The sequence below is a fragment of the Ictidomys tridecemlineatus genome, chromosome 8, assembly GCF_052094955.1.
Source record: "Ictidomys tridecemlineatus isolate mIctTri1 chromosome 8, mIctTri1.hap1, whole genome shotgun sequence".
Classification (NCBI taxonomy): Eukaryota; Metazoa; Chordata; class Mammalia; order Rodentia; family Sciuridae; genus Ictidomys; species Ictidomys tridecemlineatus.
The window spans coordinates 49,884,648-49,911,692 of record NC_135484.1 but is presented as its reverse complement, the minus strand read 5'-3'; the positions used below and the strand labels follow the sequence as shown (position 1 = coordinate 49,911,692).

Sequence of the window (27,045 nt, the reverse complement as noted above, 5' to 3'; positions counted from 1 at the left end):
TCAAAAGTATAGTTTACAAATATTTTTTCCAACTCTGTAGGTTGTCTCTTTGTTGATTGTGTCTTTTGCTAAGCAAAAGATTTTTAGTTTCATTAAATCCCATTTGTCTACTTTTGCTTTTGTTCCTGTGCTTTTGGGGTCTTATCCAAGAAATTTATTGCCAATTCCAAAGTCCTGAAACATTTACTCTGTTTTCTTCTAGTACTTTCATGGTTTCAGGTCTCACATATAAGTGTTCAGTTCATTTAAAATAGATTTTTGTAACTGATAGGTTCTAATTTAATTTTCCCATATGTGTATATTCATTTTTCCCAGCATCATTTATTGAAGAGACTTTCCTTTCTCTTATGTATGTTCTTAGCACCTTTGTCAAAAAACAGTTGCCTGTATGTACCTAGATTAATTTTTGGGATTTCTATTCTGTTCCATAGATCTATGTGTGGGATTTTATGCAAGTACCTTGCTGTTTTAGTTACTACAGCTGTGTAGTTGATTTTGAAGTTGAAATTATGATGCTTCCAACTTTGTTGTTTTTTTTCAGAATCATTTTGACTATTAAGGATATTTTGTGATGACATATGAATTTAAGGATTGTTTTCTATTTCTCTGAAGGATATCCTTGGTATTTTTGAGGCACATTGCATTGATTCTTTTTAGATCACTTTAGGTAGTATGGAAACTTAACTATATTAATTTTTCTGATCCATGGATGTAGGAAATCTTCACATTTTTCTACATTCTCTATCATTCCTTTTTATCAGTGTTTTATAATTTTAAATGTAGAGAGCTTTGACTTCTATGATTAACTTTATTTCTAGATATTTTATTTATTTTGTACCTATTATTATTATTGGGATTTTTTTAGAATCTTAGTAAAGATGATTTGCTATTGATGTATCCCAGAGATGAATGGTTCCACATATGAAAATCAGTAAATGATATAACTCATCAACATAATGAAGGACAAAAACTGTATGATCATCTCAATAGATACAGAAAAGACATTTTATAAAATTCAATATCCCTTCATGATACAAATGGTAAACATATTAGGTATAGAAGGATCATACCTCAACATGTAAAGGCCATACATAATATACTAGTAGCTAAAATAATGCTGAATAGGGAAATTATGAAATTCTTTTTCTAAGATCTAGAACAAAATAAGGTTGTTCAGTTTCACCACTTTTATCCAAACTTTTACTGAAGCCTTAGCCAGGCAAGAGAAAGAATATGGGCATCCAAGCTGGAAAAAAAGGAAGTTAAATATAGAAAAATATGGAAAACCATAAAGATTCAATCAAATACTTTAGAACTAATAATTCAGCAACATTTCAGGACATTAAATCAACATACAAAATTAAATAACTTTTTTTATGCACCAGTAGCAATTAGAATCTCCCCCTTCAACTTTTTGAAGAATTTGTGTTAATTATTCAGATGTTTTGTAGTAAAGCCATCTGATTGTGGGATTTTCTTTGTTGGGAGGCCTTTTATTATTGACTCTATCTTATTACTTGTTTGATTTCTTCATGATTTAATCTTGGTAATGTGTAGGTGTTTAGAAATTTGTCCACTTTTTCTAGGTTATCAAATTTGTTGGTATAGTTGTTCATAATAATATTTAGTGATCCTTTGTATTTCTGTGGTGTTAGTATGATGTCTTCCGTTCATGTGTGATTTTACTTTGTCTTCTCTCTGTTTTTCCTTAGTTAGCTTGCAATGGGATTGTTCATTTTGCTTATGATCTCAAAGAAACAGCTTTTAGTTCTGTTGATCTTTTGTATTTTTTAAAGTTTCCACTTCATTTATTTCTGCTCTGGTCTGTATTATGTCTTCCTTGTACTAATATAGGGTTTGGATTTTTCTTGTTTTTCTAGTTCCTTGAGATGCACCAACAGGTTGTTTATGTGAAATCTTTCTCTGTTTTCATGTTGGGATCACCTGCTCTTTCATCTTTCTTACTAGTGCTTGTGAGCTGTATCGCATAGATTTTGGTATGTTATATCTCCATTTGCTTCAAGAATTTAAAAAAATGTCTGTGTTGATTTCTTCTTTGAGCCATTGGTTGTTCAAAAGTAAGTTGTTGTAGAGAGGTAGAGCAAGATCCTCTGCCTAGCTTTCACAGATACACTAAGTTGAATGGCTAGTCATACACCACAGAGCTAAGGAGATCAGGTGAGAGACCACAGTGCCTGTTTTAGATAACATGAGAATACTCATTGAAAAAGACAGGAAGGAAGGAGTTTCCAGCATCACAAGCTTCCTTCAACTCAAGGCAATTTAGTGCAGAGAGGTGCCTCCCACTTGGGGTAGGGGGTTGTGAGAATTAAGACCTGGCCTTAAACTTGAAATTTGAAACTCAGTACCCACCATGGTGGAACTCAATGTCAGACAAAAACCCTTGGTTCTTACCACCAGGCCAAGAGTTGAAGAATAAGACACAGGAGACAAATGGACAGCCTCCACCACTTCTCTCCCAACTTTGGGCAGCACAGCAGGGAGCAGGCCTCCAATCCTGGGGAACGGGGAGTAAAAGCTAGCTCAGGGCTTTATCTCAGACCTTAGTGAGGGACCCACCATAGTGATACCAATCTTTAAGTAGAAATTGAAGGCCTCAGATGTAAGACAGAGCTCACAGAGAGAGCCTCCAAACTTGTACCAGCATTGGACAGAGAGCTTTGTGCTTAAAGGACAGATCTGTGGTTTTGATACATCAGTTCCAGCTTTGGAAGGGGCCTGAGGAACACATACATACACTCCTCCAATGACTGTAAAGGACCCTGAAACTGTGAGACTCAGGTATGACCCAGCTTAGTCCAGCATTGGTGACCAAGGGACTTTGTCACAACCATCCCTCAACCTTAGATGGTACATCTATCACCAGGGAAGTTCTTACAGATGGGACTCCAGAGCTATTCCAGCACCAAGTAGAGAACTGCACTCCAGTGGGATAGGCTCATTTCAGCCAGCATCACCATTGACTGTGCTGAGGGCCTTAGTGTACCTTTGAGACTGTGCAGGACTTAGTGGCTGTGAAACTCAGGCATAACCCAGCATAGTTTCAACTCCGATAGCCAAGGGTCTGCCTTCACCAACACTACCTCGAACTTGAGTTCCCAGCATGGTGTAAGACCCAGTTTGCTGGGGGTAGGCTAGGGTAACAAGCATATGACTTTACCCTACAACTTATTGCTGGAGTGGTGAAACCTACATTGGACAGGTCCTAACAGCCCTCACCCTTAGGACTGATGATTGACAATTCTCCACCATAGCTTTAGTACCAGGGGAAGAAAAGCCTCCCCAGTCTATAAAGTTTCTCTTCCAGATAGCATCACCTGTGGTTTGCAATGGTCTTGGTCCACAAGTCCAATTCAACATTTGGTAGCTCATAGCACTGTGGACCTTAACCAGTGTTGTGATGGTCTTGGTGGGCAGTGGGCTCAGCGTGTGACAACATGGTGGATTTGTTGGCCCAGAGCTATGACATGGGAACCTTGACTTGTACATCAGTGACTTCACAGAGCCTGGAAGAATCCTCAAGTTTCTGATCAAAGGCTAGTAACTGAAGATGTGCCGTTTGGGACTACTCTTGCCTCCGGGAGAGGCTTTTAAGGACAGAATTCTAAGAAAGAAATAAATACCCAATCCTTTAATGCCTAGATGATATTGCACTTCACTAAGCAACAAGAGCTTTCAAGAAATCATGGCCTCACCTACGACCCAAAATTTGGTGCCAGAAATTGAACAGTAAACAGTACAGAACTTTTAGCTAAAAAAATTTAAAGAAGTTGGGAAAGAAGGAAAGACAAACATTTTAAGTCTCAAACAGAGAAACTTAATAAAGAGATGGAGGCAGTTAAAAAAGTCAAACAGAAATTTTTGAACTGAAAAATACACTCAGTAAAGTTAAAAATATGATTGAAGACATCATACCTAGATAGATCAAACAGAAGAAAGAATTAGCAAACTTGAAAATAGACTATTTGTAATAACACATTAAAGAGGAGAAAAATTTAAAAAAAATGAAGAAGAATGAAGATGGCTTACAGAAACTTAGGACAAATGCTAAAAGAGAAAATGTTTCAGTTATTAAGATTCAGGAAGGACTTGAGAATGCCAAAAGGATTGAAAGCTTCTTCAAAGAGATAACAAATATCTTCCTAAACCTGGAGGAGAATACAAATATCCAGGTCCCTTGAGGTCAAATGTTACTAGTTAAATTTAACTCAGTAGGTAGGCTGTCACATGAAAGAGAAAAATTTTAAGGTTGCAAGAGAAAAAAAACAAAACATGGGGTTGACACAAATTACCTGAAAGTCAACTTCTCTGCAGAAATCTCACAAGCCCAAAGAGAGAGGCCTGAGAATTTTTCCAATGCTGAAGGAAAATACTGTTGACCAAGCAAAGCTATGCTTTAGAAATGAAAGAAGGATAAAGACTTTCCCAGACAAGAAAAAGCTGGAAGAATATATTTTCCTTTTTTTTTTTTAATTAGGTACACATGACATTACAATGATCTTGGCAATTCGTACTTTTGAATCAATTGGGGTATAATTTCTCATTTTTCTGATTGTACAGATGGAAGAATATATTTTCAACAGACTTTTTCTACAAGAAATCCTAATGAAAGTTCTCTAAAAATGTAAGTTTTTAAAATTTCAACATGTTTGTATAGTTTCCACAGTTTTCCTTGTAATTGATGTATACTTATTATTGCGTTGTGGTTAACAAACATACTCAATATGACTTTAATTTTTAAAAAACTTGTTGAGAAATTCTGTGTGGCCCATCCTATGATCTATCCATGTGCTGTCAAGAAGAATTATGCATTTCTGCAGTTGTTGGATGTAATGTTCTGTAGATATCTGTTAGGTCCATTTGGTTGAGGGTGCTGTTCCCTTGTTGATTTTCCATCTGGAAGACCTGTTCATTGATGAAAATGGAGTATTAAAGTCCCTTACTATCATTGTATCAGAGTCTATCTTTCATTCCATGTCTATTAATATTTACTTTATATACTTGGGTGTATATATATATATATATATAATACACACACACACACACACACACATATATATATATATATATATATATATTTACAATTGTTAGTTTCTCTTTATAAAGTTACCTTCTTATCATTTTGTAGTGACCTTCCTTTTTCTTTTTACTGCTTTTGATTTTAAGTCTATTTTAGCTGATAGGGGCATGTCTGCTCTTGATTTCTTTTAGAATCCATTTGCATGCAATATCTTATTCCATCCCTGCATTATCAGTCTGTTCGTATCCTTAGAGGTAAAGCTGGTTTCTTGTAAGCAGCAGATAGTTGGGTCTTTTAAATTTTTTTTAAAATCTGTTCAGGTACTCTATTTAATTGAAGAATATAATCTATTTATACTTCAGGTAATTGTCAGTTAGTATGGTCTCATTATAGCTAGTTGACAACTTATTTTCTAGATTTATTTTTGTTTCTTTCTCTTTACCCCTCTCTTATAGACAAATTTGTATTTAAGTGATTTACTCCAGTAGTATGTTGTTATTCCTTCTCTATTATTTTTTGGTTTGTCTATTCTCATTTTTGCATTATGGTTACTATAAGACTTAACAAAAATTAACTTCCAATTATAGCAAGTTATTTTGAAGTGATAGCAACATGATTGCAAAGATAAGAAGAGAAAATATACCAATAAAACTATATAGTTGCATACTCATTCTCCCCAAATTTTGAATTTCTGATGTCCAGTTTATATTTTCTACTTTACCTATATTTGAACATGTGAATGTGTATGGGTCCTCTCTCTCCTAGCGAGGAGGCCCACAGAAAAGGGTAGAGGAGAGTGTGGCTTGGTAATGTAGAAAAAAGTAAACCAAACTGGCCTGTATTTGGCTGTAAGGTCACATTATGGGTCTCTGCCTTTTTAGAGAAAACCGTTTCTTGGGATTTTATCCCATTTCACTACTGCTCAGGAAGACCTATGCATCAATGTGCCGGAGAGATCAGTGTACTCAGCAGTAAATGCCTACCATTATGACATTCCCTGTGAATACCAGACACTTCACATAGACAGCTGAAGTACTGACAGCTGCTATTATAAGGTAGCTTATTGCCAGCAGTGATTGAATAAGATCAATCAAGGACAAGGACCTAGATTCCAGGACTTTATATTGTCTTTCCTCAAAATGAATCAGCCCTCACTTGAGGGTAGCTGCTGCTAAACTTTGGGGGGAAAAGCAAGATAGATCTGGCAGAGGTTCGTTGGTGAGGAACAGTTATACTTTCAGAAATTTCTAGGGTAGGATTAAGAGGAGAAAACTTGGCAGTCTCATAGAAGCAAACAAATGGTGACAAACATTTATTCACAGCATCAATCAGCTTGAGCTTGTATATTTGCCTTGATTTCATAATACTATTTTAAAACAGGTGTCATGGAGTGTGTCCAGAGATTATGGAAAGACCATTGTGTTAACTACACAGATTCATGATTGAAGAAACAATAATATACTAAAGGAAAGATATTGTGAGCATTAAATTAAAATTTCTCTTGAGAAAAAGTCCTTTTGTATTTCTTTAACCAGGAATATTGCCAATCTCCGCTGCTCTGTATTGGCGTTTGTCTTTCCCAGCTCTCCTCACAGAAGGCTGAATGCAGTAACAGGCACTCTGATTTCCTGACATGAAAGCCTCACTCTTCTGCTGGCCATAACATGACAGTTAATGGCTTCCCCTACTGCTTCACCATTGACAAGTGAGCTTGCTTTCGAGTTAACAAGCATGTGGAAATAAGTACCCTGCTCTGATACAGAGACATCGGCTACTATAAATGAGTTCCTGTGGCCAAACAGAGCTTTGCACCTGTCATATTTGTCCTTTCTAGTTATTATATGTGTATTCATCTCTCTTCTCTTCTATCTTTCTCTAGGAACCTTGTTGGTAGCTGTGTGTGTGTGTGTGTGTGTGTGTGTGTGTGTGTGTGTGTGTATAGTATAAACAAATCATAGTGCTTATGGTACCAATCACATTTTTTCCTAAGATTAATTTCTAGAATAAGAAATTATCCTGCCATTGGGCTTTAGGAGAGTTGTTGATGCTACTTCCATTTTTGTTTACTAAACTCATTAAATATCTTTCTTTTTTGGGGGGTGGTGCTGGGGATTGAATCCAGAGCTGTGCATATGCTAAACAGTTGTTTTATCATAATGCTAAACCATTAGCTCCTGTTTTTAAAATATATATTTCTTTTTAGTCAACACATAGAAATTGTACATATTTATAGAGTACAGTGTGATATTTCAACAGGTGTATGCAATGTGTAATGATCAGATCAAGGTGACAGGTATATCTACCACCTCTGACATATATCATTTCTTTGTGTTGGGAACATTCAAAATCTTTCCTATTAGCTACTTTGAAATAGTCAATTGTCACCAATAGTTACCCTACTGTGCTACAAAACACTAAAATTATTTCTTATTCAACTACACCTCTGTACCTATTAACCATCTACTGTGCTACAGAACATTAGAAATGATTCTTTCTATTCAACTGTACCTCTGTACCTGTTTTTTTTTTAATTATATTTTGAAAACATTTATTTTGAGTGTTTAATTTGGGTGGGGTGTTTTTGGTGAGTTAGAAGAGTTGCAATGGATTGTCTGGTGGAGCGGTATGGGTAGCATGCTGAAGAGTATTTGCTGTGCTGCTTCCCTGTGGCCCTTTGTGAGTTGATAGGGAAATAAAAGGAAAGTTGAAGAGACATTCTGCTCACAGAAGAGTTGAAGATCCTAGGCATCATGGCATAGAAATATAAAAATGCAAGGAAAAGGGCGATTATGATGTTAGAAAAAGTCTTCTAATTCTCATTAGATTCAAATTATTTGGCTCATAGAGAATTGGTCAAACTTGAAAACCAAGAAGTAAATTTGCCCTTAAACTTCTATGATTCTATTTTCACTAACTTCACTGTCAATGAACTTCTAGAAGGTTGTTGAATGAAAGCATGAAATTGCTGAGGGCCATTACCAAGTAGGAATGACGCATCGAAATTTCCTTGCCAAGCGTACCCCATGCTGCTTAGAGGACATTCGATGGGACATTGCATGCATGCTTTAATAAGGTGACCTTGCTCAAGGACCAAGGCGGATCCGGGTTTAGAGCTGATCAGGTTTGAGGAAGTAACCGGTTCCTTGAGTTTAAGGCGTTGCCAGTTTAAGATAACTTTTTTAGGGAAGTTAGAGGTTGAAGATTATTGCTGGGATTAGGGTGTTCCTGTTGCTTGTTCCCGTTGAGTTCTCGTGAGATTAAAATGGGATTTGGAGAGAGCCTCGTGGAGTAGGTGAATTGTGCGGGAGACGGCAGAACGGGATTGCCCCTGGACCTGTGTGGAGGCGGTGTGAGAGCGGGAATAAAGAATTGCTGTTTGAACCTACGAAGCTGTGTGGTGCCTCCTGAATCTTGTGCCAAGCCGAGACATTGGCTTTGGCATGAAATAACATAGAAAGTATGATCAATAAAAAAGGCCATTTTCCTGGATAATATCTTAGAAGCCAGTGATACTTGGGATTTTTCTTCTTTTTGAATTTTTAAAAATGAGATTTCTTTTGCAAATCTAAATGTCAAATTTTTTTCCCAGAAAAGTTTGTGGTATATGTGGGTTAATTAAAATCATTTGGCTAAAAAGAATTTTTCCAAAGGTAATGAAGTTAATATCAAACAGAAATAATAATTCTGACATACATAGTTGAGTTGCTTAATTTAGAATGTATATTTATGTTTCAAAATTAGGGGAGGCCCTTTTTCTTTGTGTAATATTTCCTATGGGCTTGCAAGTAATTTATTACTTTTGAAATACATGATTACTAGCTCCAATCCTCCAAACAAAAATCTATGTGAGTTTGGTTATTAGGAAAACTTTTTGAGTACATATACCTTGTAATTTTTTTAAAAGCAAAATGCTACATTAAGTAGAATTCTATGCTATAAGGATCAATATACTATAATTACATAGTACTTTAAAAACCATTAAGGTCTTTATATAAACCAGATATAATCAACAATTTTAAAGGAACTTTAGCCTGAGAGTGGTTTTCTGTGATTGTGCTAAGTGGCAGTGTACAACAGGGAGAGGAAAGGTATGCTGAAAAACTGGTATGGCCAAATATTGAGATAGCTGGACCACTTCCTTCTCCTCCTTTTCCTCCTCCTCCTCCCTCTCCTCCTCTTCCTCTTCCTCCCTCTCCTCCTCTTCCTCCTCCTCCTCCCTCTCCTCCTCCTCCTCTTTCATTTTTTGGTGTTAGGGAGGAGATGGAATCCAGGACTTCAAACATGTAAGGCAAATGCTTTACCACTGATCTATAGTCCCTGCCCTGGTGCTTGCTTCTAATCAGTTATGTGAAAAGGCTCACTACAGCCCTAGAGAGACAGAGAGAAGTGAGCACCTTCTTAGACCACATTAAAGCTTGGCCCAAATTCTCTTTGTAGATTGAGAGGGAGAAACACCCAGAGGAATGGCTGGTAATGCTGACAAAATGCCAAATGAGCTGTTAAAAGTTGGCCCCTTGAAATCAGAATTATAAATTAAATTATGTATTAGAATTTCATTTAGATATTTTCATACTGATTGATTGCTTTTCACCTAACTGGGACTTTGGGAGAGTAAGTTTAAATATTACTGTGAAATTTTACATACTCGATGGCAAGTTGATGCTTCACTAACCACAGAACACTAAATTTTGTGGCAGGGAGACATGAAGGTTTAGACTGGTCATTCTCAGACTTAGTGTGCATTCATGTTACAAGGAAAGACTGGTACAAATGTGTAGGCCTCAAGCTGAGGGATTCTGATTTAATAGTTCTAATAGTTTTAATAGTTTATTTTTAGAAAGCAGCTCTAACCATTTTATTCTATCTGCAATAAAATGGCACTTTGATAACATTGATAATATCCAAATGAGCCAGTTGTTTTTTAAATTTTAGCACAGAATTCCTCTAACTTTCAATCAATTGTTCACTATTTTGTAAACAACTGGTATATGTAAGCATATACATGTATTTATTTATTTATTTTACCATACTGGGATCCAGGGATGCTCTACCATTGAGCTACATCCTCAGCCTTTTTGACACAGGGTTTCCAAGTTGCCCAGTTTGGCAGTGAATTTGGGATACTCATGCCTAAGCCTACTGAATAGCTGGATTTACAAGCATGTACCACCATACCTGGCACGATGTAAGTCTTTTGCATTAAAACATTTAATTTTTTTCATTGAAAACATTGACTTATCTATTGTATATAAATCTTATCAACTGAATCCATGTTTAAAATGCACTAAAAAAATTACTTTTTTGTTTATTCTTAGATGAGCAATCCAGAACTGGTATAAGTTCTGCCTCCTCTCCTCATTTTTTTTTTTAATGATCACTTTGGTAACCACTGGAATCACTGCCTTAAAAAATAGGATTCTGATCTTCCAGGTGCTGCTGTTGCTTTTTTTCATTTGGCTCTTCCTCTCAGAGGCCATTCTCATTATTAACCTGTTGCTCTTCCTCTTCCTTTGGAAGGACATCTGCAAAGTCTGCTAGCTCAGTGGCAACCTCATTTACTTCATAAATTTCTGGGTCTTTCTTCTTTTTCCTTCTTCAGATTTTATTTCAACAGCTACCTCCATTCTGGTTGATGCTACTTCTTCAGGAACAATAGAGAACTTGGATTGTAAACTAGAAATATTTATTTTTCCTCAAATGCAGAATACTCCAGCAACATCTGAGTCTAAATGATATGACTGCAAGTTCTAGTCCATTACTCACATTTATCTCCAGGTTTATCCACTGCTCAGCTGACATCTGATCAACTATAATAGAGTCTTTTAAACACCCATGTATTAAACAGCCAACCTGACTAAGACACTATGGTACTATCCATAACCATAAACTTGCCCAGGTTCAGCACTGAAAAATAACAAAATCAACTTCAATGTTAAGAGGCATATGTCCTTAATCATTATCTATCTATCTATCTATCTATCTATCTATCTATCTATCTATCTATCTATCTATATCTATCTATATCTATCTATCTCTATCTATCTATCTATCTATCTATCTATCTATCTATCTATCTATCTATCTATCTATCTATATCTTCCAGTTCATCCACAAATTTGATGTTATATATAACAGGGACACCTAAAAGAAGTTCCAGAGTTTTCATTCCATGACCAGTTGGCCCCCCTTGGTTTGGATTCCATGATTAGGCAGAACATCTTGGTGGGGATTATGGTGGACAGTGCTGCTCACCTCATGGCAACTGGGGAGCCGAGCAGAAATTTAACATTTTAAATAAGAACCCCCTATGATTCTGAAGCTAGTGGTCTAGGAATTGTCATTTAGAGAAACACTGACTGAACCTACACAGATGATGTGGACATTTGAAGTCATTTATAAATGATTTATTGAGAAAAGTTAAGTAGTAGTTATTTTGACTATGGAATATATATATTTGTATTTTGGAAAAATTTGGAGGGGAACCAAAGATGACCAGAATATAATTTCTCTGGTATTATAAAAATGTGAATGTGCTATAGATTTCAGGTTCTTCTAGGACACATGTTGGCAACCTGGGTTGAGTTTCTCAAATTCCTTCTGCATCCTCACATGCTTTCCTATGTGTTGGAAATATCCTTCCCTCATACTCTACATTCCCTCTCCTCAGCCAGACTCTATGACCCCATCATTTCCTGACACTTACCAACAGTAAACCTCCTTCCTCAGTCACTATCCTGCTCCTTTCCCTGCTTTTATTTTTTCCTTATGGCCCTTACACTTTGCTGAAATAATATTATTTATTTTTTTAGTTTTTAGCATATCTTCCTTGAGATTGTAAGTTCTAGGATAGAGATTTTTGTTTGTTTCAGTTATAACTGTGTATTTAAGACCTATCATTGGAAGGTCAGTAAGTATTTGTTGAATCTGTCTTCTGGGTGAAAGAAATCCAATTGGGTTCCCAATCACAGTTTAACTGGTTTCATAATAACTTCTCCAGGGGTTTATATGCTAGTGTAGAGGATTCCACCGATTGCCACAAAAATGTCCATTTCAGAGCTGTGAGAGTAGGGAGTTCAGTGTTATGTTCATTTGTCCCAATGATTGAAAAACTTAATTTGATGCCACTTGGCATTCTTGATGACCATCACTTTTCCTTTGAAAATTTGAGATTGATATTGAACACCAAGTACCATTTCTCATTACCATTAGCGACTGAATATGGAATGTACTTGCTATTAGTTGGAGATGGTTTGAATATGTCCCTCAAGGGTTCAAGTGTTAGAAACTTGGTCCTTAGCTTGGAAATGATTGTCGATACAATTTTGTGGAACCTGGACAGTTTTTGAGAGAGTGAGAACCCGAGGTTCCCCACTTTCTGGGATTTTGTCTCACCATGTGATCTCTCCCTCTTGCATGTGCATCCACTATGTTGCCATCCGCTATGCTGCCATTTAACAAAGGAGGCCCTCACCAGAACCTCCACAATGTTGTTTGGACTTTCAGAATTCAAAATTATGTGTTACCCAACCTCAGGTGTTTTGTTATAGGAACAGAAAATGTACAGATGCAGTACATTGCTAATCAAATATAACCTCCACATTGTGTATATGTGTATGTTTGCTGTTATGTGCATGCATGTATGTGCGTATCTCCACACAGTGTTGAAAGATGGATGACAAGAGATTATATATGTCAATATTCAATCAGGAAAATAGCCTAGGTCAAATAAAGGATCCAATATGGGAAACTAGTTACAGAAATGTTGCAAGAGCTAACAAAGTAGAAGAGGAAAACAGAAAGAGGCCACCCATTATTAGTCACAGCAGAATTTTTTTACCAGATTTGGTATGGAAGTAAAAGGGAGGGAGATTGTATGACCACAGCCCAGGGATCTAGGAACATGGAAAAAGTGGCTGTCTAGAGGAAACCAAAAACCCTGAAGGAGATATGAACTCTTTTGTGGATGCCTGCAAACCATAGAGGTAGACAAAGGCTTGTCCTTTCCTCCACTATCAAATCTTCCAGTGTTCCCACTAACTAAACCTAACTAGAAGGCAGTGGGAACGGATTTTTCAGGGGTCAGTACCCTCCACTATAAAGCAGATTAGAAGAGTTAGAATGGATCTGAGAGCACACAGAGGAATTGGGAGAAGTGCATGTCATATAATTGCTTGTGCTGAGCATGAATTATTCCAATTGATGTAGTATGGGCTTCACCATGTGATATAAAATCTTCTAAGAAAGATGCTGCCACAAAATGGTCTGTGTCTTGTTTGCATTAATCCAGAAACTAGAGGAATGTTTACTAGAAGTTAGAGAAAGGTGACATTGATGATGAAACATCCACATGGGCATGGTTTGGATTTGTCAACATTATAATGTTGACAAATGTTTAATATTAATGTTTAACATTGACTGCTAGTGCTGTGCTCTATCAAATTTTGTTTTCCTGGTGGGTCTTTGTCTCTCTCAGTGATATCTGAAGCCATTTCTATAATCTTTCCTGAACATTTCTGGTCATTAAGACAAATTTGAATTTCAAATTTGAAGATTTAACAGTGTTGATTCTCTGCCCCTCCATCAATATAGAATGGGGCTATAGCTCTAGCAGCTCTGACCCTGGGGGTTCTGGGATGTCCATCCTATTACCCTACTTCTGTTGCTGCTCTTGCTCCCCTGATGTTGAGAGAAGGAGTGTGAGAGAGGGAGATTTTCTACATATCTGCAGGGTCCTTTCTTCTGTTGCTCAATCTGGAGTCCAGATGGGGCCATCAGTTTCTTTGAAGCAGTGGGCTGTCCCAGAATGGTGTGTTATGTTTGACTCTTTGGAGGGGTCCTCTCTTTCAGAGGTCCTGATGAAGGAGCATCAACTGAGCTGGTGTCTTCCTCAGCCCCTGTAACAAGTCATGTAGACTACTTTCTTGGTGCTAGGGCCACCTCATCCTGAGATAGCTTTCCTGGAGAGGCTACAGTGATGACTGAATCCCCAACACTTTGCACAGAATTTGCTACATCATCCATGGGAAATTCACACATGTGTATGTAGTGAATGTAGGCCCTTCTGTTCTGAGACTTCCCTCCTGTTCATTTCCTTCTGGTTTTAGCATCAGGCCTTGGGGGAATGGTCACTTTGTGAAGAGCAGATTTTTGAGATTTTTTTTTTACATGGAAACAATTGAAAATCTCCAGCATCACAGGAATTGGGAGAACTGAATGTTCCCATACCCAAGGAGAGGGGAGGAGGTAGGGTGGCTTGCTACTCCACAGTTCTGCATCTCCATTACTCTTCATCTTGAGTTAAATTTTCATCCCCTTTCTAGCCCTCTGGTGGTACCATTTTAGTGCTGGTTCTTCTAAAATGGTCTTTCTCAGAAAGCCCCAGAGGACAGTGATTGGCCTTGGGTCAGATGACTTTTTAAACTTAGAATGGGCATACTGCGCACTCCGGCAGAGAACTCTAGAAAAATGTGGCAGTTTCATCTAACCTTTCAAAACCAACTAGGTTATGTGAAATGGAACATTCTAAAACCATTATCATATTTTCAAAGAATTCTTCAATTCATTAACTTATTCATTTAATAGCTATCTATTGAACACTTGCTATTTCTAGGGATTTGGCTGGTTATTGAGGATAAACTGAATAATATGTGGATGCTGCCTTGAGGAACCTCCAGTGTAGTGAATAAATAACACGCTTCATTGTGGAGCATCTACTCAAGGCCATATGTTTTGTCAACTTAGTTCACCTTCTCATAGCTCTGCGCAAGGTGGGAATTATCATCACCAATAAGGGCATGGCATAGAAATGGTGTAGCTTATGTTGTTTAGGCAACTTGCTCTGGCACAGGGACTATGCATTAGTGTTGGTTCTGGGACCACCACTGTACCTGCTTTCATCAGGGATCTTTGCCTTCCTGAGTCAAATGGCTTCCTTGACTTTCAGAAAATTTCAGAAACTTTGGTGATAGGTCATCAGGGAGGGTTTGTGATTTAGTTTTATTATTTTTGAGGCAAGTTTAGAAAAGAGTATAGAATAGAAATGATCAATGTTATAGATATCTTGATAGAAAATGAACAATGGCTAAGTTGTTGGGCCTGTGGACAGGGAACAGCCAACTCAGCTGAAGCTGAAAAAAGTGAAAAAATCTAAGGTTGGCATTAAATTTTTCAAATTTGAAAATAGTATAAACTGAAAAAGATGCATTTTACTTTTTTGTAAACTCACATTCAAAAGGCTTTCAATTTTTAGTTACAAATAACTCAATTTGAAATCAAGAATAGGTAAAGCAGAAGGAAACATAAAAGAAAACTAAAGTTTATACTTCTAATGCAGTTAGCCTTCCAACCCTGTAGATAAAAGGAGGGCAGACAGAGATGCTTTAGGTGTTTGATTTACCCAAACTAGCCATTTTAATTGAGGATAATAGTTTTTAATAGGTCATACTGAGATCCACAGAATGGCAACTCCCTCGCATGTCTGCACATACTTTCACATTTGTCTTTTCTTTTAGATAGAAATGTCAAAAGCTAAATGCAAAATGTTGTGATATTCTGCTAAAAATATGGATACTGTCCACTTGATAGAACTTTTAAAAAGTTTAATTGAATCCAAAACACAGAGAAGTGTATAAGTTAGAAGTGTAAAGTTTGATTTTTATTTTTCAAAAAGACACACCCAGGTAAACATTCAGATCATAAAACAATCAAGAATTTGATACAAATGAAGTTAGTATTTCACTCACTTGTGTCTGGTTTTCTTCACTGGGGATTATGTTGATGAGATTGATCTGTATTGTTGTACATAATTGTGAATATTCCTCTGTACAGTATCATTGAAGAGTGTAACTAGATAGTATTCTATCATGTGAATGTACCACAAGTTATTTTTTTTTCTGTTCTTGATGGACATATGGGTAAATTCTAGTCTTTAGTTGTAATGCAAAGTGCTGCTACAGACATTCGTTTTTGTGTCTTTTGGTGAACATATGTCTACACATCTTTTGTGTATATAGGGTCATATTTTAGGCATATGTTTAGTATCAGTAAATACTGCCTGATAGTTTCCAATATGTTTGCTTCAATTTACACTCCCACCATCAGTGTATGACAGTTTAGATTGCTCTGCATTCTTGGCAGCACTGGATATTTTCCTTTTTGAGGGCATGCAGTGGTATTGCATTGTGTTTAATTTTTCTAATTATGGTGCTTAAATTGCTTGTTTAAATTGATCACTATGATTGCTTACTCAAATCATTTCCACATTTTCAAATAAGTTGTCATATTCTTATTGATTTTTAGTTCTTTACATATTTTGAATATAAGGCCTATTTTAGATAAATATATCAGAAACATATTCTACATATTCTTTTCACTCTTCTAATAGTGTCATTTGGTGAACAGAAATTCTCAGTTTTGGCGAAGTTCAATTTTAATTTTTTTTTGGTTTTTATTAGCCTCATTTGAATATCTTTGCCTACTCCAAGTTCATTGAACTCATCCTCTTACATTTTCTTCTAAAAGTATCTTGTTATAACATTTCCAGTGATATTTGTAATTTACTTAGAACTCTTTATTTCATAGTTTGAGAAAGATGCTTTGTTTTCCAAATGGGTATCTAATCCACTCAACTTGGCAGTACAGTTTAGGAGAAAAATTTAATTTGAATAATGATATCAGTGTTACATGGAATGGATTATATCTTACATTATTCTTTATGTTCATGTAGGTAAACTTAATAGTCTTAATGTTACATAATATGAATATTTATTTTTAATATGCTTTAATATGATCAGATCCTATCAAAGACAATACTTTGGGTGATATTGGCATTAGGACTACTCTCTCAAACATATTCCATAAATAGTGAGTAGATTAGAAATATTAAATTCTAAATCCTTTAACATTTAAGCATTTTGACTTAAACAAACTAATACTTATTTGATATGACAATTTATAGAACAGGTAGAAACATATAAAGCAATCTGAAGAGGACAGTTTGTATACAGTAGTCCTTCTTATTCATAGTTTCACTTTTGGAGATTTCAGTTACCAATGAATGGTCAACTATAGCCTGAAAATATTAAATAGAAAATTCTAGATAACATGCATAAGTTTTAAATAACTTTTATTGTAGTATATTGTTATAATTGTTATATTTTATTATTAGTTATTGTTGTTAATCTCTTACCATGCCTAATTTGCACATTCAACCTTATTGTAGGTTGAAATATATAAAGAAAAATAGAGTGCAACAGTAAATGTTAGGAGGGCTTCTGAAGAGAAACTCTTCTCGTGTGAGGCAGATCTTGTCAACTAGCAGAGTGGGAAGTTAATGTGTAATTTAAGTTCATCATCATGTAAGGCCTACCACAGGCTTTATTTTATTTTATTTAATTTTCTGATAGGAGTTAGGTGCTACATTGAGATGGATTTTTTGATTATTTAAAGTCAGGGCTTCTGACTGGTAGAAGAAAGGGAAGTGCTCTAAGATATTAATAGGCCTGAATTGTGTGCTTTACACTGAATCCATCCAGACAGAAATTGTTGACAAGGTTTTAATCTACAGCATCACTTGAACTGGTTAAAGAATCTTCCGAGAAAAACAATTCACTGCTACAATTTTAGTCAAACGTTGGAAAAACAGAAAATGCCTAGATTATAAAAGAAAGGTCAACATTGCAAAATTTCAACCATTTTTTTTGTTTCATGTAAAAGCAAAAGAAGTGTCAAAATGAATTTGTGTGAGTTGGATATTGTGTACATTTTAGTTTCTACTTTGAGTAGTTAAAAGAGATAATTTTGAATTGAGCCATAAGACTGAGTCACCAAAATGTTTTAAATTCTGGCACTCAACTAGAATTTCATATGTTTCTCTATGTAAGATAAAGCAACTGAACTTCTGGTAACTAGACTATTGCTTGTTGGGAGAGTAGATATGCCAAGAAGAAGCAACCCCATCTCTGCTTTCAGAATCTTAGCATGTAGTACACTGTGGAGAGGGTGCTCTAATGGTTAATATCAGCTGGGGGCTATGTTAAACCTTGGTTTGAGGAGCAAAGCTGTTTTTATTATACCTACTATCAGACCTGGTTATATAATTTCTTATGTCCAATGCAAAATGAAAATGTGGGAGTTATGGTTTAGATATGAGGTATCCCTCAAAAGCTCACATGTAAGACAATGCAGGAAAGTTCAGAAATGAGATGACTGAGTTATAAAAGATTTACCTAATCAGCACATTAATTCCCTCAGGGATTAAGTGGGTGGTAACTGTTGACATTTGAAGAAAGTGTATCCTGGGGGGCATGCCTTTGGGGTTTATGTTTTGTTCTTGTTGAGCAGAGAGCTTGCTCTCTCTCTCTCTCTCTCTCTCTCTCTCTCTCTCTCTCTCTCTTTCCCCTTCCTGGTGTGCTGTTCCCAGATGTTTTGCTCTGCCTCATCTAGAGCTCTGAGGAATGGAGCCAGCTATCTGTGGACTGAGACCTCTGGAACTATGTGCCCTAAATAAACTTTTCCTCTTAAAACTGTTCTTGTCAGGTGTTTTTGGTCACAGCTGCACAAATGCTGACTAAAACAGAAATTGGTATGGAGAAGTGAGTTTGCTGTTACTAATCTCCTCGTGGTTTAGAAGTTTTTGGAACTTGATGGAATTTGTGGTAAAAATTTTGAAAACTTTAGTGGTATAAGCTGGAAAAGCTTTAGAGTGTTGTAAGTGGAGCTTAATAGGCAATTTTGGTGGGAGCTCAGAAGGCCAGAATGCTGATCTGACTGTGGATGGTAAAGAGAGGGCTCATTAGGTTTCAGAGGACAGGGCTCTGTTGGAAATTGGACTTGAGGTCATTCATGTTGCTTTCTGCCTAAGAAGTTGTCTGCCTTTTGCCTGTGCCCTGAGGCCTTCTGTAAGGCTTAATTTAAAAGTAATGGACTTAATCAGGTAGAAGAAATTTCTAGGCAGCACAGCATTCAGGGGGTGACATGGATATTGCTGGGAGCTTTTAGACAAGCATACTGTGATAATCAAGAGCAGAAAGCAAAGCATAAAGACTTGAAAAACTTTCAGTTTGGCCATAGAACTGTGAGTGAAACTGAAGCTAACATCTGGTTGTTAAAGATATTATAGCCACTAAGGAAATGCTAAAGATTTTGCCCACAGACAATAGGAAAGATGGCTTAAGGGCATGGCAGGAATTGGCAAGACCCAGCATCTCAGGCTCAAGGGTGTATAAGAAAAAATTCCTTTGAGAAGAGACCAGGGGGCACCCTGTTTGTACTGGGGAGCCTAGGAAGTTGTTTCACCATGCTCAGCCAGCCAGGCACTCAGAAGTTGATGCAGCTTGACTCCTGGAGGCTTGAGATGGCAGCAGACCTTGGCATCAACCATGTAATGCTGGTTCTGCATAATTCACAATACTGGAGTAAGAGGTCATGGAGGGTTCCACTGAGATTTTAGAGGAAGGTCGGAGGTCAGGCAAAGTACAGCAGGTTCAGAGTCCATGTGGGCAGCCCCTGAGAAGGCAGTATATGGAGCTATGAGGAGGAAGCTGCAGCTGCAGTGGAGACCTCAAGCCAGAGAGGCCAATACCATGGGATGTCTACCAAGGAAAGCAGCAGGAATCCAGCAGAGAATAATCAACATAGGCCATGTGAACTGCAACCAGCAAAACCATAGGGGCAGAGCTACACAAGTCCTTTGGAGAGATTATCCCAATGCCATATGCTCTAGATGCCAGGCAGGACTTGTTTGCTCAGCTAGATTTCAGTCATCCTTTGGTCCCATCCTTTCTATGTCCCTATTTCTTCCTTTGGGAATGGAAGAGTTTACTCTGTACCTTTATATATTGGATACATGTAACTTGCTTTTGATTTTTACAAACCTCACACTGAGAATTTGTCTTGAGTCTCAGAGGCTTGGGCTTTGGGGGCAATCCTGGAACTGTTAAGACCATGGGGACTCTTGAAACTGGACTAAATGTATTTTGAATTGTGAGATGATCATGAGGTTTTGGTGGCTAGGTATGGAATATTATGTTTTAGATTTTAGGTACTTCCCAAAGCAACGTAAGAAAGTTTTGAGAAGAAAGGATTGGGTTAAAAGAAGAGATTGGATCATAAGAAGAGATTAGGTCTTAGCCTTAACCAAATCAATGAATTAATTCCTGCTGGGATTAAGTGAGTGGTAACTGAAGGCAGGTTGGGTGTGGCTGGAGGAAGTCATTCTTTGTGGTTCTTTGGGAGTATGGCTATGGGGTGTACATATATTTGTATTTGATGAGTGTAGTCACATTCTCTCAGCTCACTGATCATCATCTGAGCAGCTTCCCTAGGCCATACTCTTTCGCCATGATGTTCATCCTCACTTGGAACCCTGGGGAATGGAGCTGGCTGTATGTGGACGGAGACCTCTGAAACTGGGAGGCCCTAAATAAACTTTTCATTCTTTACAGTTGTTATGGTCAGGTCCTTTAGTTACAGCAGTGAAAAAACTGACTAAAACAAAAAGATTAAACTAATCAGTGCATTAATTCCCTGATGGGGATTTCTGGATGGTTACTGTGGGCAGCTAAGGTATGGCTGAAGGATGCAGGTCCCTGACTGTGCTTTTAGGGTTTATATTTTGCCTTTGTTGAATAAAGCCTTCTCTCTCTCTCTCTCTCTCTCTCTCTCTCTCTCTCTCTCTCTCTTCTTTCTCAGGAAAAGAATGGAGCTGGCTATCTGTGAACTAAGACCACTGAAATTATGAGCTCCCAAATAAATTTTCCCTCCTAAAATTGTTCTTGTCCAGTCATTTTGATTATGGTGTCAGAAAAGCTGAATAAAGCAGTAGGTCTCCTTACTTTGAAGGCTGAAAAAATACCATTCAAGTTTCTAAAATATAAAGACTTTTTCTTTATTCCATGGTTTCTTGGTTTTTCATGTTTTTACTTGCTATTTAATATTATTGAGAATAAAAGAATTATTATCATGGGTTTCACCATTCATCATCATAACACATAATGCCAGCTTCAAATGCAAATATAAGAGCATTTAACTTGTGTGCTGCAACACTGAGATTACATGACTCATATTTTATACATGCATATGTATTTTGTTCTTTTCAGATTTGTCCTTTGGAATATACCTGTTCCCATTGCTAAGAGTCAAAACTATTTAGAGTGAGGCAAGTTTGCTGCAACTCATTAAATTGCATTATTTTTGGATCTCAAGAAGTCTCATGATTACTGTGTTCATGCAGAATGGAATCTTCTTTCTTTAACAAAGCTATGTTCTTATTCTTTTTGTTTTCTGTCCACTTTCAACAAGTCAGAGTCAGCTTCTCTCTCCTATTCCTTATTTTTATTATACTGAAAGAAGTAGCCAACACCCTGTGGTATGTATGACAGCATTTCCCTAAAACTCAAGTCCCCATGATCTCTTAATCTGAGCTCCAATGATAGGTGGTAGGTTAACCAACTGCTTCTTCTTTTTAAAATGTGTTCTAGTTAGTTATACATGACAGAAGAATGTACTTTGACACATCATACATAATGAAGTATAATTTCTCATTTTTCTGTTTGTACATGATGCAGAATTACACTGGTTGTGTAGTCATATGTACATAGGGTAATATTGTCTGATTTATCTATTATCTTTCCTACTTCCATACACACTCCCCTCTCTTTGCTCCCCTCTACCTGATCTAAAGTAACTTTATCCTTCCCTAGCTACTGTGCCCCCCTTATTGTGATTCAACATCTGCATGTCAGAGAAAACATTTAGTCTTTGGTTTTTTGGGGTTGGCTTATTTTACTTATCATGATATTTTCTAGTTCCATCCATTTATGGGCAAATGTCCTCATTTCACTCTGCTTTTAGGCTGAATAATATTCCATTGTGTATATATACCACAATTTTCTTATCCACTCATCTGTTCAAGGGCATCAATTTTGGTTCCATAGTTTAGCTATTGTGAATTTACAGCTATAACCATTGATATGGCTGTGTCACTGTAGTAAGCTAATTTAAAGACCTTTGGATATAAACTGAGGAGTGGGATGACTGGGTCAAATGGTGGTTCCGTTCCATGGTTTCTGAGGAATCTCCATATTACTTTCCATAATGGTTGCAACAATTTGCAGTCCATCAGCAATGTATTTCCCCACATCTTTGCCAACATTTGTTGTTACTTATATTCTTGATAATTGCCATTCTGACTGGAGTGAAATGAACTCTTAGAGTACTTTTATTTGCATTTATCTAATTGCCAGAGATGTTGAACACTTTTTCATATATTTGTTGGTCAATTGTATTTATTCTTCTGTGAAGTGTCTGTTAAGTTCCTTAGCCCATTTAGTGATTGGCTTTTTTTAGTGTGAAGTTTTTTTGAGTTCTTTATATATCCTGGAATTAATGCTCTAGCTGATGTGCATGTGGTAAAAATTTTCTCCCATTCTTTAGGCTCTCTTTTCACATTATTGATTGTTTTCTTTGCTAAGAAGAAACATTTTAGTTTGAATCCATCCCATTAATTGATTCTTTATTTTACTTCTTGTGCTTTAGGTGTCTTGTTAAGGAGGTCAGATCCCAGGCTGGCATGGTGAAGATTTTGGCATACTTTTTCTTCTATTAGGCACACGGGTCTCTGTTCTACTGCCTAAATCTTTGATCTACATTGAGTTGAGTTTTGAGCAGGGTGAAAGATAGAGGTTTAATTTCATTTGTTACATGTGGATTTCCAATTTTCCCAGCACCATTTGCTGAATAGGCTATGTTTTCTCCAGTGAATATTTCTGGTGTTTTTGTTTAGTATGAGATAACTGTATTTATGTGGGTTTGTCTCTGTCTCTTCTATTCTGTACTATTGGTTTATGTGTTGGTTTTGATGCCAATACCATACTATAACTCTGTAGTATAGTTTAAGCTCTGATATTGTGATGCCTCTTGTTTCATTCTTCTTGCTAAGGATTGCTTTGGCTATTCTGGATCTCTTATTTTTCCAAATGAATTTCATGATTACTTTTTCTAGTTCTATGAAGAATGTCATTGGGATTTTAATAGGAATTGCATTAAATCTGTATAAAACTTTTGGTAGTATGGCCATTTTGACAATTTTAATTCTTCCTATCCAAAAACATTGGAGATCTTTCCATTTTCTGAGGTCTCATTCAATTCCCTTCTTATCACTGATGTATAGGAAATTGATTTATGTGTGTTGATTTTATATCCTGCTACTTCGCTGAATTCATTTATTAGTTCTAGTAATTTTCTAGTGAAATTTTTTGGAGATTTTAAATATAGAATCATGTCATTGGCAAATAGTTTTAGTTTGAGTTCTTCTTTTCCTATCCATATCCCTTTAATTTCTTTCTCCTAGTTGCTCTGTCTAGGGGATTAAAAAATAATGTTTCATAGAAGTGGTGAAAGAGGGCATCCTTTTTTTGTTCCAGTTTTTAGAAGGAATGCTTTCAATTTTTTCTCCATTTAGAATGATGTTGGCCTTGGGTTTACCATATTTGGCTTTTACAATGTTGAGTTATGTTCCTACTATCCTTACTTTTTCTAGCGTTTCGAACCAAAGCGGTGCTGTATTTTGTCAAAAATTATCTTTGCATCTATTGAGATGATTATATGATTCTTGTTTTTAAGTCTATTGATGTGATGAATCATATTATTGATTTTTCTATGTTGAACCAATCCTGCATCCCTGGGATGAACCACATTTGATTGTGGTACATTCTTTTAAATATATTTTTGTATGTGATTCACCAGAATTTTATTGAGAATTTTTGTATCTATGTTTATCAGGGATATTGATCTGAAGTTTTCTTTCCTGGATAGGTTTTTGTCTGGTTTTGGATAATGAGTTTGAGAATGAGTTTGGAAGGGTTCTCTCCTTTTCTATTTCATGAAATACTTTGAGGAGTATTTAATTCTTTGAAGGTCTTGTAGAACTCAGCTGAGAATCCATCTGGTCCTGGGCTTTTCTTGATTTGTAGGCATTTGATGGCATCTTTTATTTCATTGCTTGAAATTGATCTGTTTAAATTATGTATGTCCTTCTGGTTCAGTTTGGGTAGATCATATGTCTGTAGAAACTTTTTGATGTCTTCAAGCTTTTCTATTTTATTGGAGTGGGAATTTTCAAAATAGTTGCTAATTATCTTCTGTATTTCAGAAGTGTCTGTTGTGGTAGTTCCTTTTTCATCATGGATTTTAGTAATTTGAGTTTTCTTTCTCTTTCTCTTTGTTAGTGTGGCTAAGGGCTTATCAATTTTATTTATTTTTTCAAAGAACCAACTTTTTTGTCAGTTTTTTGAATTGTTTCTTTTGTTTCAGTTTCATTGATTTTAGTTCGGATTGTAATTATTTCCTGTCTCTTACTTCTTTTGGAGTTAATTTATTCTTCTTTTTCTAGGGCTTTGAAATGTAATGTTAGGTTACTATTCACTGACATTTTATTCTTTTAATGAATGAACTCAATGCAATGAACTTTGCTGTTAGTACTGCCCTCATAGTGTCCCAGAGATTTTGATATGTTGTATTGATATTTTTATTTACCTCTAGGTATTTTTTAAATTTCATCCGTGAGTTCTTCTTCAGCATTCAATAGTGCATTATTTAGTGTCCAGGTGTTAGAGTAGCTTCTATTTTTATTTTATTTTATTGTAATTTTTTATTTCATTTCATTATGATCTGATAGAATGCTGGCTATTATCTCCATTTTTTTTTATATTTACTAAGAGTTGCTTTATGGCCTAAGATATAATCTATTTTAAAGAATGATCCTTGTGCTGCAGAGAAGAAAGTGTACTCACTCATTGATGGATAAAATATTCTATATATGTCTATTAAGTCTAAATTGTTGATTTTATTTTTAATTCTATGTTTTCTTTATTTAGCTTTTGTGTGAAAAATCTGTCCAATAGTGTAAGATTTGTGTTAAAGTCAACCAGTATTATTGTGTTGTAGTCTATTTGATTTCTGAAATTGAGAAAGATTTATTTGATGTGCATAGATGCTCCATTGTTTGGGGCATAAATATTTAAAATTGTATGTCTTGCTGATGTGTAATTCCCTTAAACGGTATGAAATGCGCTTCTTTGTCCCTTCTGAATAACTTTGGCTTGAAGTCCACTTTATCTGATATGAGGATGGAAACTCCTGCTTGTTTTTGTTATTCGTATGAGTGATATGCTTTTTCTCATCCTTTCATCTTCAGTCTGGATGTCTTTGTCTATGAGGTGAGTCTCTTGGAGACAGCATATTGTTGGGTCTTGTTTTTTAATCCAATCTGACAGTCTGTGTCTTCGATGGATGAGTTTAGGCCATTAACATTACTGAGATGTGATTTGTGTTCCTGGTCATTTTGGTTTATTTGTGGTTTTTAATTTGACTTAGTTTCTCCTTTGATTGACTTTTCCTTTAATGTATTTCCTCCCTTTGCTGGTTTTTACTTCTTTTTATTTCATCCTCATGAAATATTTTACTGAGTTCTGTAGTGCAGGCTTTCTAGTTGTGAATTCTTTTAATCTTTGTTTATCATGGAAGGTGTTTATTACATGTTCACATATGAAGCTTAATTTTGCTGGATATAGGATTTTGGGCTGGCCTCCATTTTCTTTCATAGCTTGGTATATGTTAGTCATTCTCATTATAGTGTACTGTGGTGTGAGTCTGCTGTAATTTTGTATGTTTGGGGTCCTGTAGGCCTCTTCAGCAGATTCACACCAAGCCATATTATAATGAGAATAACTAACATACAGAATAAGGATAAAATATTAAAGTCTGTGAGAGAAAAAAAAATTACATATGAAGAAAAGTAATTTGGATCTCAGCTAATTTCCCAACCCAGACCCTCAAAGTTAGGAGTCCCTGGAATAACATGTTTGCCACTAGCACTCCCAGTAGGAAGACCTCAGGTGCAGCCAAACCTGCAAGCAACCTTACACTGAACTTCCAGGCCCTCGCTGGTCAGAGGCAACAATGCCCCCAGATGGTGGTGGCATATCTACAGCACTTTGGCCCCCCAGGACCTGGCTGGTGTCCCAAGATGGAGGTGTCCATGTGCAATCAAACCTGCAGGCACCCTGGAAATGGATCCCTGGGCAGTGGTGGTAGGGGGTTGGCAGTCATAGGGGTACCCCAAAAATAGGCCTTCAGGCAGTAGCAGAGGCCACCAACTGCTTCTTTACATTCAATAAGGGTGCTTATCAATAAAAGTGTCCATATTAAAATCTGGACACTTATATAAAACCTCAGTTTTTATAAAGATACTCATTGCCACCCTATTTGGGGCTCAGCCATATCAAATTTGTAGATCTTACTCAAGAAGAAAATTTCTCCAGGATAATAATTTTTAATACCAGTCAGTATTCTTTGGGTTGTAATAATCTAGTTCAAAATCACCCCTTAAATCCATGGAAGAATTGAACAATATCAAGTTTCAAGAAGCTGCTGGTTCTCATAAGCAGCTGTGTCCAGGGACTTTAATGCCACCAGGATACAACCTGTCTTAAGGCTGATAACCTGTTTGTTACCATCATCACTTTTAGTGTGGTAACTCCACACAGAGTTACCAATGGTTTATGTGTTGTCCATATTATATGTTCCACCAACACAAAAGACTGACCTACTTTTTCAGTTTCAATTTAAAAACTATTCCAAGAAGAATTTTACTTGACCCAGCTAGAATGAGATATCCATTCCTGGGCCAATCAACAGGGTCATGGGATGGGGTCAGTATGTCATTGCCATGGGAGCCATTTGGATCCAGTAGTCATGCTGAGAGTGACATGCCCCTAAAAAAATTTAGGAGCCATTTGTTCTCTTAGTTCAAAATACATGTAATACAATATTCCTTATACACATCAACTTAAAGTGTGGCTGTTAGAGGCAAAGGGAAATATGCTTTCTATTGCCATTTCAAACACTTCACTCTGTTTTACTCTGAAATGAACAGTTTAGAGCAAAAAGGCTGATAGCTCACTTTAGGAACATAAATCTGACATCATATACTTACTTTGATATTT

General features: G+C 36.4%; 1 protein-coding gene across 19 annotated transcripts in view; it reads left to right on the top strand.

Annotated features, from left to right (window-relative positions):
* The window catches only part of Rfpl4b (ret finger protein like 4B), a 70,415-nt gene that overhangs the window by 23,468 nt on the left and 19,902 nt on the right, over nt 1–27,045 (top strand). For 4 of the 19 annotated variants that reach the window (XR_013424958.1, XR_013424957.1, XR_013424953.1 and 1 more), the window contains one exon: nt 4,582–4,645. The exons of the other annotated variants lie outside the window; for them this stretch is intronic. The gene's annotated coding sequence lies outside the window, so the exon portion shown is untranslated. The remainder of the gene's footprint in view (nt 1–4,581; nt 4,646–27,045) is intronic. 19 annotated transcript variants of the gene reach the window in all.